At 52.6% G+C, this 16,915-nt stretch overlaps 1 protein-coding gene and 1 long non-coding RNA gene across 3 annotated transcripts in view; one reads left to right on the plus strand and one right to left on the minus strand.

The window, feature by feature from the left end:
* BCOR (BCL6 corepressor) overlaps window positions 1–16,915 on the minus strand; it is a 115,200-nt gene that overhangs the window by 87,816 nt on the left and 10,469 nt on the right. The gene's annotated exons all lie outside the window — the stretch shown is intronic.
* On the plus strand, window positions 4,498–8,778 carry LOC311601621. 2 transcript variants are annotated; one of them, XR_014780613.1, is made up of 2 exons: window positions 4,498–4,639; window positions 8,234–8,778. It is a non-coding gene; the product is annotated as an uncharacterized lncRNA (long non-coding RNA). The 2 variants fall into 2 exon arrangements; XR_014780614.1 differs by lacking the exon at window positions 4,498–4,639 and adding an exon at window positions 6,484–7,268.

A 16,915-nucleotide genomic window follows, 5' to 3' on the forward strand; every position in this document is an offset into this window, starting at 1 on the left:
GCCTTTAAAAAAAAAAAAAAGGAATGGGCTTTGCCCGAGAGGGAAGACATCTCCTCGGAGTCATAAGCCTGCAGGATGGGAGAAACAGAAAGGGGAGGCCAGCACTAATCCCTCAGCCTGCCTACCTGGGGACAGCCGTAGACAAAAGCCTTTTCCCTGAATATTATGTCCTTTGCTCCTGCAGCTCCTTCCATTCCACTATACGGGGGACAGAGCAGCCAGCATTACCCACAGTGGTAGAAGACAAAAACTGCCCCAGAGGTTAAGAGAGATGAGTGGATAGGATAGATACATAAAGGCCACAGAGCTCAGCTTCAGCTGCCGGAGGCCTATGGTTTCCTGCTGCAGTTCACTTTCCGGTCCAGTAGTTCTGTGTACACGTCCTAGGATGAGTGTATAGAGGGGATGGGTGATGAGTGGCCAGGAACAGATATCCAGTTAGGGAAGTCCCGGAAGGAAGGACATGGTTCCACACCTCTTCCTCTGTCCAAATCTCACACAGAAGTCCCAGCTCTTTCCACTGAAGCAGGGGAGTGGGGCCCTGTTCTACCGTCCTTGGGCAAACGCTGTAAAGCACCTCCTTTTCCTGTCAGCAAGAGCTGTTCCAAAGGTATCAAGGCAGCCTCAGGAGGCTCAACTTTGCTCAGCCTTCCCTGTCTACCATGCCTGTGCGCACGCACGCACGCACACGTGTGTGTGTGTGTGTGTGTGCATGCATACACACACACACACACACACACACACACACACACACACACACACCATCCTTGGCTGCAGGATGCCTTGCATCCAACTGTGGTTTCCAGGCAATAAAACAACTATTAAAGTCACAGGCACGGCTGGTGATTTGCATCACATCTTCTCATGCATGGATTCAATATTTAATATACGATATTGAATACAGATATTAAAAATCAATAGCTAGGGACCCCCGGGGGAGGTGTCACAGTGCTATTCTGATTCAAGACTACAACCAGCTCCTCTAAAAAAGACAGGAACAGCAAGTTCTGCCAAGCTAATGCAGGCACCAAGGGAAGTGAGGAGTCATGGCTGCGTCTCAGCTTACTGACATACTTAAGGGTACCATTCCTAAGTTGAGCTCAAGCAAAGGCCCCTAAATGGTATGCCTGTGGGCTTTATTAGGGATGGAGGAAGGACAGGGAGTTGTTTCCATGTAGGCTGCCAGCCAGGTGCATGGAGTTCTTCCATTGCTGTTTGTACTTCCCTTTGGTTCAGGTCTGAGTTGTGTGTTTGTTTGTTTCTGTTTGGTTGGTTGGTTGGTTTTTCAAGACAGGGTCTCTTTGTGAAACAGCCCTGGCTGTCCTGGACTTGCTTTGTAGACCAGGCTGGCCTCGAACTCACAGCGATCCGCCTGCCTCTGCCTCTGCCTCTGCCTCTGGAGTGCTGGGATTAAAGGCCTGTGCCACCACGGGCCCCCGGCTCAGGTCTGAGTCTTGCTCATCTCATCGGGGTCTCCCACCATGATGGCTCCTTTCCTAGGCCTCCAGACATCCATCACCACAGGTCCCATGGGGAGCTCTTGGCATAAGCTTTCACAGAGATGAAGCAGGAATTCCAAGGGCTCGAGCTATTCTTTGTATGATAAGAAGAAGCAAACAGAAATGTCTAAGTTGCTGGGTCTTCTGAGCTACCAGCATCTTCGGGCCTGTTGGTGTCTAGGGGGTTGAGGGGAGTGACGGAGGGGAGGGGACCACAAAAGCACTTGTGCTCCAGAGTCACAGTCAAGATCATCTGTTAAACAGACAGGAGACAGCAAGCTCCTGGGACGCATAATTATCTTTTCAGGCCTGAAGAGGAACACCAATTATTCTCTTCCTTATCAAAACATAGAAATATGCTTTCTCCTAAAAAGGAACGAGGCATTTGCAGATTGATTAAGTAGAGGTGAAAGAGAATAAACACTTTTTTTTCCAGGAATCTTCCCCCCCCCCCCCCCAGCTATAGAAATAGAAGAGAACTGGCAATAAGAAATGATAAATTTATCTGATTGGAAGGGTCTGGAGACTTTAGAATAAAAAGAAAACCTTAAGTGAGCTAGGCCTGCTGAAGTGCCATCCTACACACCAAGCTATAATATTCGGCGAAATTCCTTTTCATCATAGTTTAAGCCAACATGGAATGAGTGAGAAATCTTGCTCTAAACAGATGGGAAGCTACCTCAGGAAAACCTCATAGTAGTCATCTGGGTAAAAGGCAGAAGTGAAGACCAGAGGTGTTGGGAAAGGCCTAAGGTCCCCAGTCTTTGTGTTCCATAACGGTCATCAGAGAACCATCAAGGCCAGGGTAGGAGCAGGACCCCCTTCTCGGAACCCAAACAGGAAAAGCAGCTGCTTTTCTGTCTGTGGAAGATCCCCTGAGCATGTATGTACTTGCGGGCTGGGAGTTGCTACTTTTTATGTTGGACCTTGGGCCTGTGAAATCCACTAGCAATGCTTCTGTGGGCATGGTGACTAGAAAGCAACTGAGCCAGCACCAGCAATCTCTTCTTGAGTCTATCAGACTGTTTTCCAGTTCCACTCTGCCACAAGGCCAAACTCTTATAGGGCCACTACAGTTTACAAGCTGCACACTTTAGTTTGCCTCCCCGTACAAATGTGTGGCGAGGACAAGCGATGGCTAAGCAGAGGAGGCTGGGAGGAGGGAAAGCACCAAAGGCTTGCGCTGACCCAGCTTAGGGAGAATTGTACCTCCAGAAACCAGAGAGTAGTATTTTTTTCCCCCAGATCTGCTTGGTACTTCAACTCTGGGTGTAAGCAGTTTTGTGGCGTTTTGGTGGCCTAGACCCAAAAGAGTGGGAGGCCATAAAGGGGTAAGAGAGAAGGAATTATTTTACTGTCTTCACCACCCCACTCTTTTGTAATTTTTCGTGTTAGGAACAGAAGCGAGTGGGATTGTTCTTGTAGGCCCCCTGGACTGCCACTACTTCCTGGTACAAGGCTTTGAGACTAAAAGCTTTCTTCGGCCAGGAGGTCTCCCTGGTTTTAGCACCAGGAGCCTCGAACCCTGGCAGGAACCCTCAGGTTTCCACCAAGACTCTATTTCTACACACACACACACACACACACACACACACACACACACACACACACACACACACACACACACACACACCAAAGAAAAACCACTCCCGGAACTGTTGAGGTGAATACAAAGCCTGGTGCCAGGGTCAGTGGAGGGACTGTCCCCGTCACCAACAAGTTGCTGGCCAAGATAACAGCTGTGGGAGGGGGAAGGGAGCCGCAGGCAGCCACGACTGAACGGTTGCGATCTAGAAAATTCAACACGAGGCCGCCACAGTGGCGGCGGCTCCAATTAGCTGAGCCAACAGGGAAGGCAGAGAGCGAGGCAGCGGCCCTGCCGATCAAGCCCGGGGCGAGCAGGCGAGCAGGCGGGAGGGGACTCCGGGGGACCTTGGAGCTGCCCGGGCGGCCCTCTCGCGGCCCCTCCCGCGGGCTCACGGAGCGCGCCTGGTGTTTACACACTGTCCTTCCGACACGGGATCAAGTTTCAGGCCGCGCTGGAGCTGCATGGGGCCGGCCACAGGCCGGGGAGAAGGGGAGAGCTGGAGCGGGATCTAAGGCACAGCCAAGAAGGCCGGGGTGCTCGTGGCCACAACTAATGTAGCCCTCCCTCCAGGCTTGGGGTGACAAGTCTATCGCGGAAGGTGGCAGAGGCAGGTGGAGCTGCGGAGCGCTGTCCAGAGGGAGCAGCACCTCTGAGTCCCGAGTGGAGTCCAGGGCACACCCGAGTCTGAGAAGTCATTTGCGGGGGTGGGGTGGGGTGTCTGATTGGAACCCAAGGACTTCTTTGAATCCCCTTGTGAGCTCTTCACGTCTCCCCTAAACTCCTCTGATAGACTCCCCCAAACAGGCTATTGTTGCGTGGGGGGAAGGTCTATGGACTGCAAAAAAACCCTCAAGATTGGAAGCGACCTCTCGCTTTTGCTTGCGCACCCCGGTCCCAGTGCTGCGAAAGCCTCGGGCAAAATGCCCGAAGGTCTGGCAGCCTGAGGGTGCCCGGCGCTGTCAAGTGTGGGCAAGTGAGCTCCAGCTGCAGACACACTGTAAACAGCCGCACGCGGGCGCGGGCCCGGACTCGGGCCCTCCTAGCTCGGGGTGGGAACCTCACCCCAAACACCAAGTGTCCTCTCAGGCTCTCCGGCGAGGTTTTTGTGGCAGAGACAGCGGAAAGAAATCCCCCACCCCCACCCCAGCCACGTGGATCCTAAAGAGCATGTTCTGAACCTGCAGAGGCTCCAGGTGCTGCTGTGAGGGGAGAGTCTGCCTGTCCCCCTCTTCCCCCCCCCCCCACAGGGTATCTCTGTGTGTAGCCTTGGCTGTCCTGGACTCGCTTTGTAGACCAGGGTGGCCTCGAACTAACAGCGATCTGCCTGCCTCTGCCTCCCAAGGGCTGGGATTAAAGGTGTGCGCCACCACGCCTGGTTCCTGAATATTTCTTTTTGAATTTCAGGCGGTTGACTGCATTTCGAAGTCTCTTTGAGATCCGTCGGCCTAGGAAGGGAAAAGCCGAGGGCGGGAGGAGATCGAGAGACTTCTGAGAGGAGCCAACTGACAATGTGGGAGGAAAGCAGTTCAGAGTGACCAGGCCACAGTCTCAGGTACTCAACTCGGCGTGCTGGTACTTAGCGAGTTCCCGCGAACAGCCGGCTAGGCCAAGTGGTGCCTGCCCAGCCGGCGGCTGCGCCAGCTTCCTGCCCAGCCCAGGACCGCAGAGCAGTCAGGGTCGCCACCTCTGGCTGCCTTGGTATCGCAAGAGGATGAGGGTATACAAATAAACCCCAATGTCTGCACAGTGTGCCCCCCTCCATTTCCAGCAACACAGTGGACTCAGGCCAATTGGTGGGCCATCCGCTTGAGGCTTTCAACCTGGGCTGAAAGGTTCTGTGAGCTAGCTCGCGATTACAGTTGGATCAGTCTGAGATATTGTAGGTCTCCTCTCGTTCGTTGACTGCCTGTCCCATCGGCTCCTACCCGACCCCACCCGTCTCCACCTAGCTGAGGGTACCACTAGGTTAGGGATATTATGTATAACAAGCAAAAAGATGAACAGAGGCAAATTTGCTATCTTTCTCCTAACTGCCACCTCTCACTTAGCCTTCCCAACATTCAAGGGGGCACCTAGGCTCTGTCCCATCCCCCATGGAACGCTCCCCTCTGTCTCGGAAGCACAGACTGCAAACGAGGGGTTTCCTCCTTTCCCGTGGGCTCGCAAGGTTTCTAACTTCCTCTAAACCTCCCTCCTCGCTCCGAAAAGCCCCGAGGAGAGGACTGGAGAGGAAGCAAGCCGCTAGTGTGCTAAATGAAGACCATGTGTGAGGATGGCGGCATCAGAGTACAAGCGGCCAGGGAAGGGGGTGGTGAAGGCCGGTACGCGGCCCCTAGCTCCAGGTCCAGGCAGCCTGGGCTTTAGGGACTCAAAGCCGCAGCGAAGTACTGCTAGGCTGGCCTGGTGGCTGGCCACGGGTGTGTGTGTGTGTGTGGCTGGCCACGGGTGTGTGTGTGTGTGTGTGTGTGTGTGTGTGTGTGTGTGTGTGTGTGTGTGTGTGTGTGTGTAGGAGCTGCCGCGCCGCGGGGGGCGGGGGCGGGGGCGGAGCCCTGACTTCCTGGGCCGCAGCTGCGACCCAGGGCGCAAGAGCAGATCGTGCTCCGCGGCGGCGGTGGCTCGGGCCCGCCACGCTCGCAGCTGAGAATCAACAAAGGGAGGCGGCAGGCGAGCGGGGGAGGGGCGCGTCTGAGCGCTCGCTGGCTGCTGTGGAATAATAAAAAATAATTAATAATGATAATAAGAGAAAAATCCGCCGGCTTTCTTGGCACTGGGTTTCCGTGTGGCTGCAGCGGGAAATGCGCTGTCCTTGACGCGGCCTCTCCTGCCTAGTCTGCCTACCCCTCCCCCTCCCTCGCCCCCCTCCTCTTCCTGGGAACCGGGAAGAGAAAGGTCTGCAGCTGACAAATATTATCCATTCTCCCCATCGATCGCGGAGTGTACAGATGTGAGCGCTTGATGTGCCCGCGGAGCGGCGGATCCTCCCTGCTCGCTCGCTGCCCCCCCTCCCCCTTTGTTCTCCTCCCCTTTCCCTCTCTTTAAATAGATTTCAGGGCGCTGCCTGTTGGAGAGCAGCTGGCGATCTCTCCAGAGAGAGAGAGAGAGAGACAGGGAGAGAGAGAGAGAGAGAGAGAGAGAGAGAGAGAGAGAGAGAGAGAGAGAGAGAGAGAGAGAGAGAGAGAAGAGAAGCGAAGCCCGAGGTGTCCTGTCACCAGCCTCCCCTCCCCCACCTGCCCTTCTCGCTGTGAGCCCACCTCCCCTTTTTCCAGTTTCCAAAACAGAAAACACCAGGAACACACACATCCACTGCATCGCGAACCTCGGAGCCTTGCGCTGTCTCCTTGTTTCTATGAGGAAAAGGAGAAAAGCGCAGGGAGGTTATTTAGCACCATGGCAGAAGATCCGAGGGTCGCGATCTTTCCTATGCAGCAGCTGGGACAGTGCCCGGGTCACGCTAAGAGGGTACAGTTTACCCATTAGGGATAGTCAGACAAGGCGGCCCTTTTATTCCTCTTTTGCAAATGGCAGATTAAGCCGGCAGCGCTCGGCTTCAAAGGGGCCCGGCCGCTCTGCAAAGGGTTAACCCTTCAGCCCATAATCGCAGACACGCACACACACTCACACGCGCGCACGGTGCGCCCTCCCCGCTCGCCGGAGCGCCGGCCAGGGCCCGCAGTGCACCCGGGGCTGGGGGAGTAGCTAGGGGGAGGGGCGGGCTTAACCAGGCCGCTCGACTGAGCTGGGCCACCTCGCCGTCTGTCACTTAAATGATTGTCCTCCGCTCCGCTCAGTGCGGTCAGTACGGGCTGTTAACAGGCAGTTGCAATCAGTTTCCGAAAGGTCAGCCAAGGTCCTCCGGCTCTCGCAGACGGAAGGCATTATGAAACCGCTTTTGTATCTGCAGGCACTTTAGAAAACGAAGCAAGGAGGGGCTCACCCCAGCGCCACTGCTGCTGGGAGCCCTGAGAGGGTCGTGGGCGGCAGGGAGAGAGAGAGCCTGCACCCCTGTGCACTGGGCTGGGCAGCGAGGAAATCACCAGCCAAGTGACCTAGGCCCTTCGTGTTCCGATGGGGAAGCGGAAGGTGGTCAGGCTATAAGGGAAAGAGAAATGGGAGGAAGTGGGAGAGACGTCTTGGTTCCCCTCCTCTCCCTGCCTGCCACCCACACGCGGTCCTGGACCGAGGTGGGTGGCCTTGGGGACCGAGACCCCCACTCTCTCTCCTGACAAGCGTAGGTGGAGGAGGGTGGTAGGGGGAAAGACCCTTATAAAGAGAGCGAATCCCCGCGCGGTGTCGGAAGACGCTGCTGCTGCCGCCGCTAGAAGTCGTCCATCAGCAAGCAGTCCAACCTGCCAGTGATAATGTGCGATCAACACCAAATCACCCCCGCCAGGCGCGATCCATCATCCCAGCGCGCCGCAGGCCCGTGTGAGCCTGACTCGTGGCTGGAGGTGGGGAGGGGGCGGCAGAGCAGGAGGCGGTCATCCAGTAGACCCCGAGCTCTGCGCACCTCGCTGCCCCTCCTGGAGACGTGTACCTTGGTGTTCATGACTCTCCAAATTCCCCCAGCTGCCGGGGTGCAAACCCTGTGGCTCCTGAGTTCCGGGCACGGTCACTTAGGAGCCGGTGTGTGTCCTCCACGCCTAGTTACTCTGGTCACACCCAGCAAAGCCATCCTTTTCTTGGCTCTGCCCTGCGTGTCCCCTCCCCCCTCCTTCGAGAAAGCGTAGCTGGCGGGAAATTAATATTTAATATCGTGAAATTGATTAAAGGGCTGGAAGCGGCGATGGGGTGGGGGAAGGGTTGGGTCTCCGAGCATAATTAAAGATCTGGGAGTGGTGGCCGCTTCTGGTCGGCTCTTGCCCCACAAGGCCTTTGTGAGGCGGGGTCGGGTGGGGCTGAGACAGCAGTAGCCTGTGAGGCCCTGGGTTCTGGCACTAGCTGGGGGGGGGGGGCGCTCTTTAGGAAGTCTGGTAGTAACTTGGGCTCACCTAGGGGGTTACTAGGAGAACCCAGTCTCCCTTGCCTGCCTGCATCGTGGTCCCTTCTGGGCACTGGAGCCGAAGGGTCAAATGTTCGGGTCCTAAAAGTTTGCTAGGTACAGAAGCCCCTTCCTGGCCACGACCTCCTGTTGCTGTTTTACTTCTAGGCTTGTGAACGGAAGACTCGGACCACGCAACTAGGAACTCCTAAGGCCGGGCATGCCCCGGGCTCTGCCGCCGGTTCTCCCAGGCCCTAAACACTGGACTACTCACGCCTGGGGCAGCTTAACTCGTTCAGCTGCGCTGCAGATGGGGCCTGCTGCTCCGGGCTGCTGTCTCCAGGGAGTCCTCACCGAAACCAGCTCCGCAGCCAGGCTAGATGTTTAAAGTTACAGTGCTTCCAGGGAGAGGCTGGGTTGAACAAGGACTAAGGGGTGATGGTGCAGGGGAGGTGGCCCAGGCACCTGGAGAGGGCATTTGGTAGGTGGAAGGGCAGTGGTGATGTCTTGGCTCTGGGAAAGCTTTCAAAATACGATGGTTGAGCCCACCATGGTGAGGCACGCCTTGAATCCCAGCACTCTTGGGAGGCAGGGGCAGATTGATCTCTGAGTTTGAGGCCAGCCTGGTCTACAGAGGGAGTTCCAGGACAGCCAGAGCTACACAGACCCTGTCTCCAAAAAGCCTAAATAAATAAATAAATATATAGATCCAATAGTTGGTTCCAGTGGTGGCATGAAAATCCAACTCAGAGGCCAGACTCTTGCGTTCATTGGCTGTTTTGGACTTTTGGGGGTTTTTTGCATTTTATTTATTTATTTATTTATTTAGGGGTGAAACTATGAAAAGTGTCAAGTACATAGAGGGGGAGAAAGCACACTTGGAACACAACTGGCAGCATCATTGATCCAAGTCAGGCAGGAAAGCCTGAGGGCCAGGCTGGCTCCAGGCCCACTGCAGGAAAGGTCAGGACCAGAGAGGGTTTAGCTTTAGCCTAGGGTTTATTGCTGTACTTGAACAAAGTGCTGGAGGCTGCCTAAACTGGGCCAAGAAAGGCAATTCAAAGGGGGGAACTGCTGTAGAAGCAAAGAGGAGCTGCTGTGGCTGCTGCAGGGGGTGGGTGGAGGAAGTGTTTTCCTTCAGAATAAGAAGCAAATGTTATGCAGAACGACTTCATCAAAACAATACCCCCAAACTTCACGTTCAGCCTCTTCTTTTTTTTCCCAGAGCTGATAATGCTACACACAAACTTGAGACAGAACCTTGAGATGGTAGGAGGCGTCAGCCTACAATTTACAAAAGGTAATAAATAGGCAAAGCTTTTCTGGGTACTTTTGTTCCCTCCCTTGAGATTCTACCTGCATCAGGGCCCTCCCTGGTTAGGGGGGTGGGGAGTGGGGTGGTAAATCCTGACCTCTGAACCCTGCCCGAGATCACTCAGAATGCACGGCATTCATCAATGCCATTTCTAGTAAATTGGACCTACGGTTTCTTAGTGACCTAAGGAAGGCAGCCTACACAGCGCACATACCGATGTCAGAGCAAATGCGGGGAGCGGCACTTATTCTGTAGCTTTTTACTAGATAAATACTATGGATTTTTCAAGACCTTTCTGATGACTTCAACAGCTCTGGGTACTTTTGCCAGGCGTGGTGGTGCACGCTTTAACCCCAGCAGTCGGGTGCCAGAGTCAGGCGGATCTCTGTGAGTTCGAGGCCAGCCTGGTCTACAAAGCGAGTCCAGGACAGCCAGGGTGCACACAGAAACTCTGTCTCGAAAAACAAAAACAAACAAAAAAGAGGGGGTACTCTTTAGTGGCTACGAATATTGTGGAATTATGTTCCTTGGTTGAAGGAAATGCCTGGAGTATGAGGCTTGGACCCAGCAGTCCCTGCTGGTCCTCTGTCCACCATGCTTAACCTGGAATCCAGCCCCACACTCCTTGCCCTAAGAGCAGAGCCCTACCTCCTCCTAACAGGAGTCTCACGGCCGTGCTCACAGTGTGAGAAAGTATTCTGCTCTGACGTTGCGCAGTGGAGCTGAGGAAGCGGAAGAACTGAGCCCCCGGGTCGCTCCCGCCGGAGGGCAGAGTGCTCGGCGACGCCGGGCTGGGGGCGGGGGGGGGGGGGGGCTGCAGCCACCGCTCTCGGGCGCCAGTGGCCCGCGTGGCTGCGCGCCCGCCGCCATCTTGACCGGGAGGCGCGGGGCCGAGCTGCCCCCGGCGGTGACTCCGCAGAGCCTGGCGGAAGGGGACCTCGCGGCCGTCCCTAAGCTGCCTGTGCTTGCGAAGCGTGACGCCTGCGCTCCCTCTGGAACCCCCTCCCGACTGCGGGCCACGTGGACCCTCTCCCCACAGGCGACAGAAGAGCGGCGACCCTCAGTGAAACCGCGGCGGCGTGCGAGCTTCCCTCCCCGAGTCGCCAGCGCGGGGTTTTAATTCCAACTATCCACCTCTTGTTCTCGGATACCTGAGGTGGCCAGCAACTCTGGGCACACAGTGCTTGGTCCCCGTACCCCGGAACTTGGGCTTCTGTCCTCAACTGCAGTCCACCTAGCCAGCTGCGAGGGAGGGGGAGGAGATGTAAGGCCTGCTGCAGAGTCCCCAGCATTCAAGGGCTTTCCAAGGCATGCTCTCTCAGGACAAGAGAGGATTTCAAAGTAACCACGGTTTACAAGGGCCCTTGATTGTAGAAGGATGTAACTTTATGTGTTCATTTTTTTTTTTTTAAGGTGTAAAATGCGTTGAAGGAAAACTTGCTAAGGACTTAGGGGAATGCAGGAGTGCAAAGGTGAATTTTTTAAAAGACACCTCGGATCTTCTAGCGATTTACAATCTTAGTGGAAAGGTAGAATTGCAAATGTCTAGACACAAGTAAAAAGGAATGTGAAATCGACGTAAATCAGAGGCCTGGGGGAAGGATCCATTAAATTATTTTTAAAATCGCCTTTATTTCTACAAGTGGAGATCAATGCTGGGAAAGTAATGGGGGGGAGGTGCAGTGGCGCCCGCCTTTAACCCCTGCACACGGGAGGTTGATCTCTGTGAGTTCGAGGCCAGCCTGGTCTACAAAGCCAGTCCAGGATAGCCAAGGCTACACAAAGAAACCTTGTCTGAAGAAAAAAAAAGATACTAATTAGATAGATAGTTACAAAGTTCTAGGCAGTAACAGTCATTACTCCAGAAGGGATACTGTTTAGGAAAAAGGAGGAAAGTTTGTTTAAATTATGGGAAACACACACAAAAAATGAGAAACCCTGGGTTCACTGCAAAGCTCCTGACACTAAGTGAGTGTTAATCAAGCAATTTTCAACAACAACAACAACAACAATAAAAAACCATTCCGTTTAAAATCAGTAAAATTCCCCTCCCAATTTAATTAAAACTAAAAGTTGTAAGACAAGAAAAGTAACATGGGACATGGTGGCACTTAGGAGGCTGAAAGATTTTGATAAGTTTGAGGTCACTCTCATAAACTGAGTGCTAGGACAGTGGATAGCACAAGGATAGGAATATTAATTCCACGGGGCGGGGCGGGGTGGGGCGGGGTGGGGGGGGAGGGTTGGGGGACAGTGTTGGAGTAGGGGGTATGATCTCACAAGATGTGGCTGGAGAGACAGCCCAGCCCTTAGGACTGGAGGCGCTGGGCTTTCCTGCCACTCATTTTGGGCCAGTTCAGCTCCTGCTCTAAGGGGCTCTGAGGCTCTCTTCTTGTTCTCTGTGAGCACTTGAACCTACATGCCTACACACACATACACACACACACACACACACACACACACACACACACACACACGAGCATTGAGTACTTCCCATAAATTAAGAACACCAAGCCTGGAGTGGTGGTGCACATCTGTAATCCCAGCACTGGGGAGCCAGAGGCAAGCGGATCTCTTGAGAGTTCCAGGCCAGCATATAAAGTGAGTCCAGGACAGCCAAAGCCACACAGAAAAACCCTGTCTCAAAGAAACAAACAAAACAAAGACAAAGACAAAAACCAACCAACCAACAACAACAACAAAAATAAAAATAAAAAAATAAAAGTTGGCTAGAGGCTAGAGAGATGACCAAACAAAGACCAAGCAGAAGGGCCTGCTCCTCCTAGGAGCTAACCAACACTGCTTTGGCTAGTAGCCATCATGCCTTATGTCCGCTTCTTTATTAGAGACAGAATAGGTTTCTCCTTTTGCTCTGACTCAATAGGCTATTTGTTAACTTTGTACGAAATTAGAAAAAAAGAGGTTGGGGATTTAGCTCAGTGGCCCTGGGTTCGGTCCTCAGCTGGGGGGGGGGGAGAATTAGAAAAAGGAAGGTGCCCCTGGCACCTGACCTCCAGTCCGGACTCTGTCTTGACTGTGGATCATTGTGAGGCACACAAACCACACAACCTGATCGGGTGACCCTGTCTGAGAAGCCAGCTACTTCAAGGGCTACCCTCAAGTGGAGCTTAGTTCTGACACACAAGGTTCCTGCTGAATCGGAGTTTCTTTGGTTTCTAGGATAAGAACTAGCCCGGCAGACCCTGGTCACCTTAAGGGAGCTGTGGGAAACCAGATCCGTAGTACTGGCAAGTGCCGGTGAGGGCAGCAAAGGAGCTGGGAGGGGGGAGGGGTCAGAGTTCACCTATGGCTTCACGGTAGGTAGGGACTTTAGCTTTCACTGAGCTCTAAAATGTGAGCAGCGAAGCACCCCAAAAGCCTTGCTGAAAATGTTATCTTTAGCAGGGCAAGAGACATGGCTCAGTGGTTGAATACTGGCTACCATACTCATATCTGGACACTAGCCCAAGCGGCATGTCCCATGAATGTCTTCACTTACCAGGAAAGTGGGACAGAGGGGAGGACTTCCTATTGGGACTCCAGGTGAGAGAAGCATGGGAGAATGGGGAAATAGAAGGATCCAGAGGGTCCTAGAAACCTACAAGAAGAACATTATGACAGGCGGATCTGGACCTAGGGGTCCTGCTCAAACTATGGCACCAGCCAAGGACAATACACACAGTAAACTTCGAACCGCTACCCAGATTTACACAATGGACAGGACATTCTCCACAGTTGAGTGGAGAGTGGGGACTGACTTTCACAGGTACTCTGGTGCCCCATATTTGACCACGTCCCCAGGATGGGAAGGCCTGGCGGCACTCAGAGGAAGGATAGCAGGTTACCAAGAAGAGACTTGATACCCTATGAGCATATACAGGGGGAGGAGGTCCCACTCAGTCACAGTCATAAGGGAGGGGAGTAAGGGGAAAATGGGAGGGAGGGAGGAATGGGAGGATACAAGGGATGGGATAACAATTGAGATGTAATATGAATAAATTAATAAAATATATATATATTTTAAAAAGAGTACTGGCTACCCTTCCAGAAGGCCTGAGTTCAGTTCGCAGCACCCACACGGCCGCTCACAACCATCTTTAAGTCTGGTTCCAAGGGCTCCAACCGCCTCTTATAGCCTATGCAGGCACGAGGCATACACATGGTGCACAGACACACATGCAGGCAAGACACCCATACACATTTTAAAAAATCTTTTTTAATGATAGCCTCACTAGGGAAGGGGAAAACAGCTCAGAGGGAATTTTTGGATGCTTAAAAATGGGGGAAATGATTTTGATTTCAGATCTCGGGAAGGTGTGTCATCTTAAGGGAGCCAGAGAAAATACTAACCACAAATTCCAAAGCCAGACAAAATCATGTTTTTTTTTTTCCACCACATTTTTATCTCTGCCTCCTAGTCAGGGCCACAATGAAACAGCAGATCAAAGGCAGAGGCAAATACAATTATGCTGCCTGTGAAACCCCTAGCATGAAATTAGGAGTCAAACTCTCCATTCAGGGGTTAGAGATGAGGATAATGGCAATCTGGGGCCCTGGAGATGTACCCAACCCCTTTCAGTCACAACACTGTCCGTGCAGAGTATTTAAAACCACACCGGAGGTAGGGCACAAACAAGTCCCTTTCCCCCCTCCACACTTAGGAAATGTGCTGACTGTAATTCCTAGCTTTGTACCATAAAAATATCTGTATATTGGGGTGACAATGTTGCCTGGAACAAGGGAGGACTGCGGCTGCACATTGCACCCCAAATGGCAGGTGAAAGATAACAGCAGCCGTGAGCGTCTCATCCATTACCTATTCCTTTTCAATGCTGAAATGCCAGAACGCTGTCTGACCTACCACTCGGTTCTTCCTCAGTCCTTCCTATGCTTGACAAGCTCACAGAGAGAGCTGTCTTTTGATATTTTCTGGGTTTTTTTTTTCTTCATAAAATCCATATTTGCCTTATAGCTGTATTTCTTTCACCCTGGCCTAATTTTAGCTCTCTGCTTCCCCCTGCCCCCCGGATAATTTATGAGGTCTCTGGAGGGTATAAGTATCCTTTAGAAGGTAGAGGACTCTGTTTAGAGCCACTGCTAATTAAGCTTAGCTCTCAAGAGTGCCTGCTGTGACATTCCCCCCCCCCCATGGTCACAAGTTCTTTGCCACTCTTCCTGAGGGGTACAGTTTCTGTCCCTTCCCCCTGAATTTTCATGGGCTATGACCCCAGTGGCAACCAGTGAATATGACACGAGTGACACAACTTCTGAGGGCTGGCTCAAGTTTCAGCCTTAGCTGAGGGAGTACTTGTTCTTGGTACCTAAGGTGCAGCTCAAGAATTCTGTCCTGCCACTCCCTTCTGCCACCATACTCTGAAGAAGCTCAGGCCCCAAGGTTTTGCTATGGGATGTAGCTCAGGACCCAACCAACAGCCAGCTATAAGGGGGAGTGAAGATGCCACCACATAACTCCAGCAAACTGCCCTCCCCCCAGCTGTTGAGTCTTTCCATCACAGTCTGTGAGCAGAATTAAACTGCTTCTATGTTCAGAACCTTCCCTGCAACTGACATGTTTCAGGAAAGATCCATTTCATAGTGCCTTGCTAAATCTGTGCAGAAAGGGGGGATGGATTAAAAATAAAAGTGGGAAGCCACCAGACATGGTGGCTCATGCCTTTAATCCCAGCACTTGGGAGGCAGAGGCAGGCAGATCTCTGTGAGTTTGAGGCTAGCCTGGTCTAGAAAGAGAGTCTAGGACCGCCAAGGCTACACAAAGAAACCCTATCTCAAAAACACAACAACAACAACAACAAAGTGGGAAGCTGTGTACTCCTCACCTTTGCCCCAGCAGGCAACCCACTGACCTTAGTAGTCTTCAGCCTGGCCTGAGTAAAGGACTGCAAGACACAGGATGCGAAAGACTGAAGAGGACAAATGTCTAAGAAGGAAGGGACAAGATATATCTGACTCAGGAGGCAGAGGCAGGAGTTCAAGACCAACTTGGGCTACTTCGAAAGGTCTATTCATTGGGAGGTGAGGGGCGGACACTAGGGAGATGCCTCGTGGTTAAAGCTCTCACCAGCCAAGTGCTAGGGGCTGGAGTTCAGATCCTTGGACTCCACAAAAATGCCCAGTGAGCCTGATAGGCCTACCTGTAATTCTAGCCTCTTAAGGAGGAGACAAAGCCAATTGGCTAGGGAGACTAGCCATATAAACAAGTTTTGGCTTTAAGAGATCCTCTCAGAATGAGGTAGAAGGGCAGTACACAAACAAACACAAGAAAATGGGAGGGGGCACTCAAGCAAACTGGGGCTGTAGCTCAGTGGTAGAGCATTTGCCCACCATGCATAAAGTTGGCTCCCCATCATTATAAAAGAAAGGGACGATGGGCGTGGTGGCACACGTCTTTAATCCCAGCACTGGGGAGGCAGAGGCAGGTGGATCTCTGTGAGTTCACGGCTGGCTTGGTCTACAAAAGGAATCCAGGACAGCCAAGGCTACACAGAGAGACTCTGTCTCAAAAAACCAAAAAACAAACACAAAAGACGAGTAGGCTCTTGGCAGACATTCACAAGGCTCAGAGTTTGAGCCCCACTGTCACAAGTAATACAGCTTACAACGAAGAGGGAAATTACCAAATTGTGGGTGCCTGGTGAGGATAAGGTTGGGGATACTAAGAAGTGGGGAGCTCTGGAAAAAGCCAGAATTCAGAACAACAGTAAAGAGAGGCAGGTGGCACTCACCCCTTCCCTGTCTAATGCTAAGGGATGGACTTGTCAAAGTAAAATACAACCACAACAGATGTGCAGAGGCCAAGGCTGAAGGGACACTTGTCTCCTAGACCATAGCTTCTGGCTACTCTTCTCAGGACAAGAGGCTTAGCCCCCCCCTCCCCCCCCCCGCCTGAAACTAAGACCAACAGTTAGAAAGCCTCCTTCCAATTGTTCACAGCTTTGGGGCTGCCTGCCCTAGGCGCTAATCCACACTGAGGGGAAAGGGGGAGACAAAGTCTCACACTGTAGCCCACGTGGAGCTCACTCTATAACCCAGGCTAGCTCATGTAGTGCTGGGATTACGCCGTGAGCCACCATACCCAATAAATGCACATTTGGAAACAATTCCTCCTCCTTTTCCTCTTCCTCCTCTTTTTTTAAAAAGTGGTGTTGGATGCAGAACACACACACACACACACACACACACCACCTCATGAGTGAGCATCAAAGCCCTTGCTACTAAGCCACAAGTCCTAGATGCAATTCTCCTAATTCAAACCCCAAGCCAGCAAGACTTGGACTCATCAAGGGGTTCCAAACCCTGCCACCCCCCACTGCAGTCCAAACACTCACTTTAGTCCCCTCTCTCCTTCTTAAAGGACAACAGCAGAATAGTTGCTGAGAGTTTATTATGACCTCCCTAGAACTTTCTGCATAGTGACTTCATCTGATGTTTTCCCAACCTTGTGAACATATGCATTTTCAGGGCCATTTTACAGATGAGAAAACTGAGGTTCCGGGAGTGTAAACGCCGTTGTGGCA

Source organism: Acomys minous (genome assembly GCF_964271855.1).
Source record: "Acomys minous genome assembly, chromosome: 7".
In the NCBI taxonomy this organism is placed as follows: Eukaryota; Metazoa; Chordata; class Mammalia; order Rodentia; family Muridae; genus Acomys; species Acomys minous.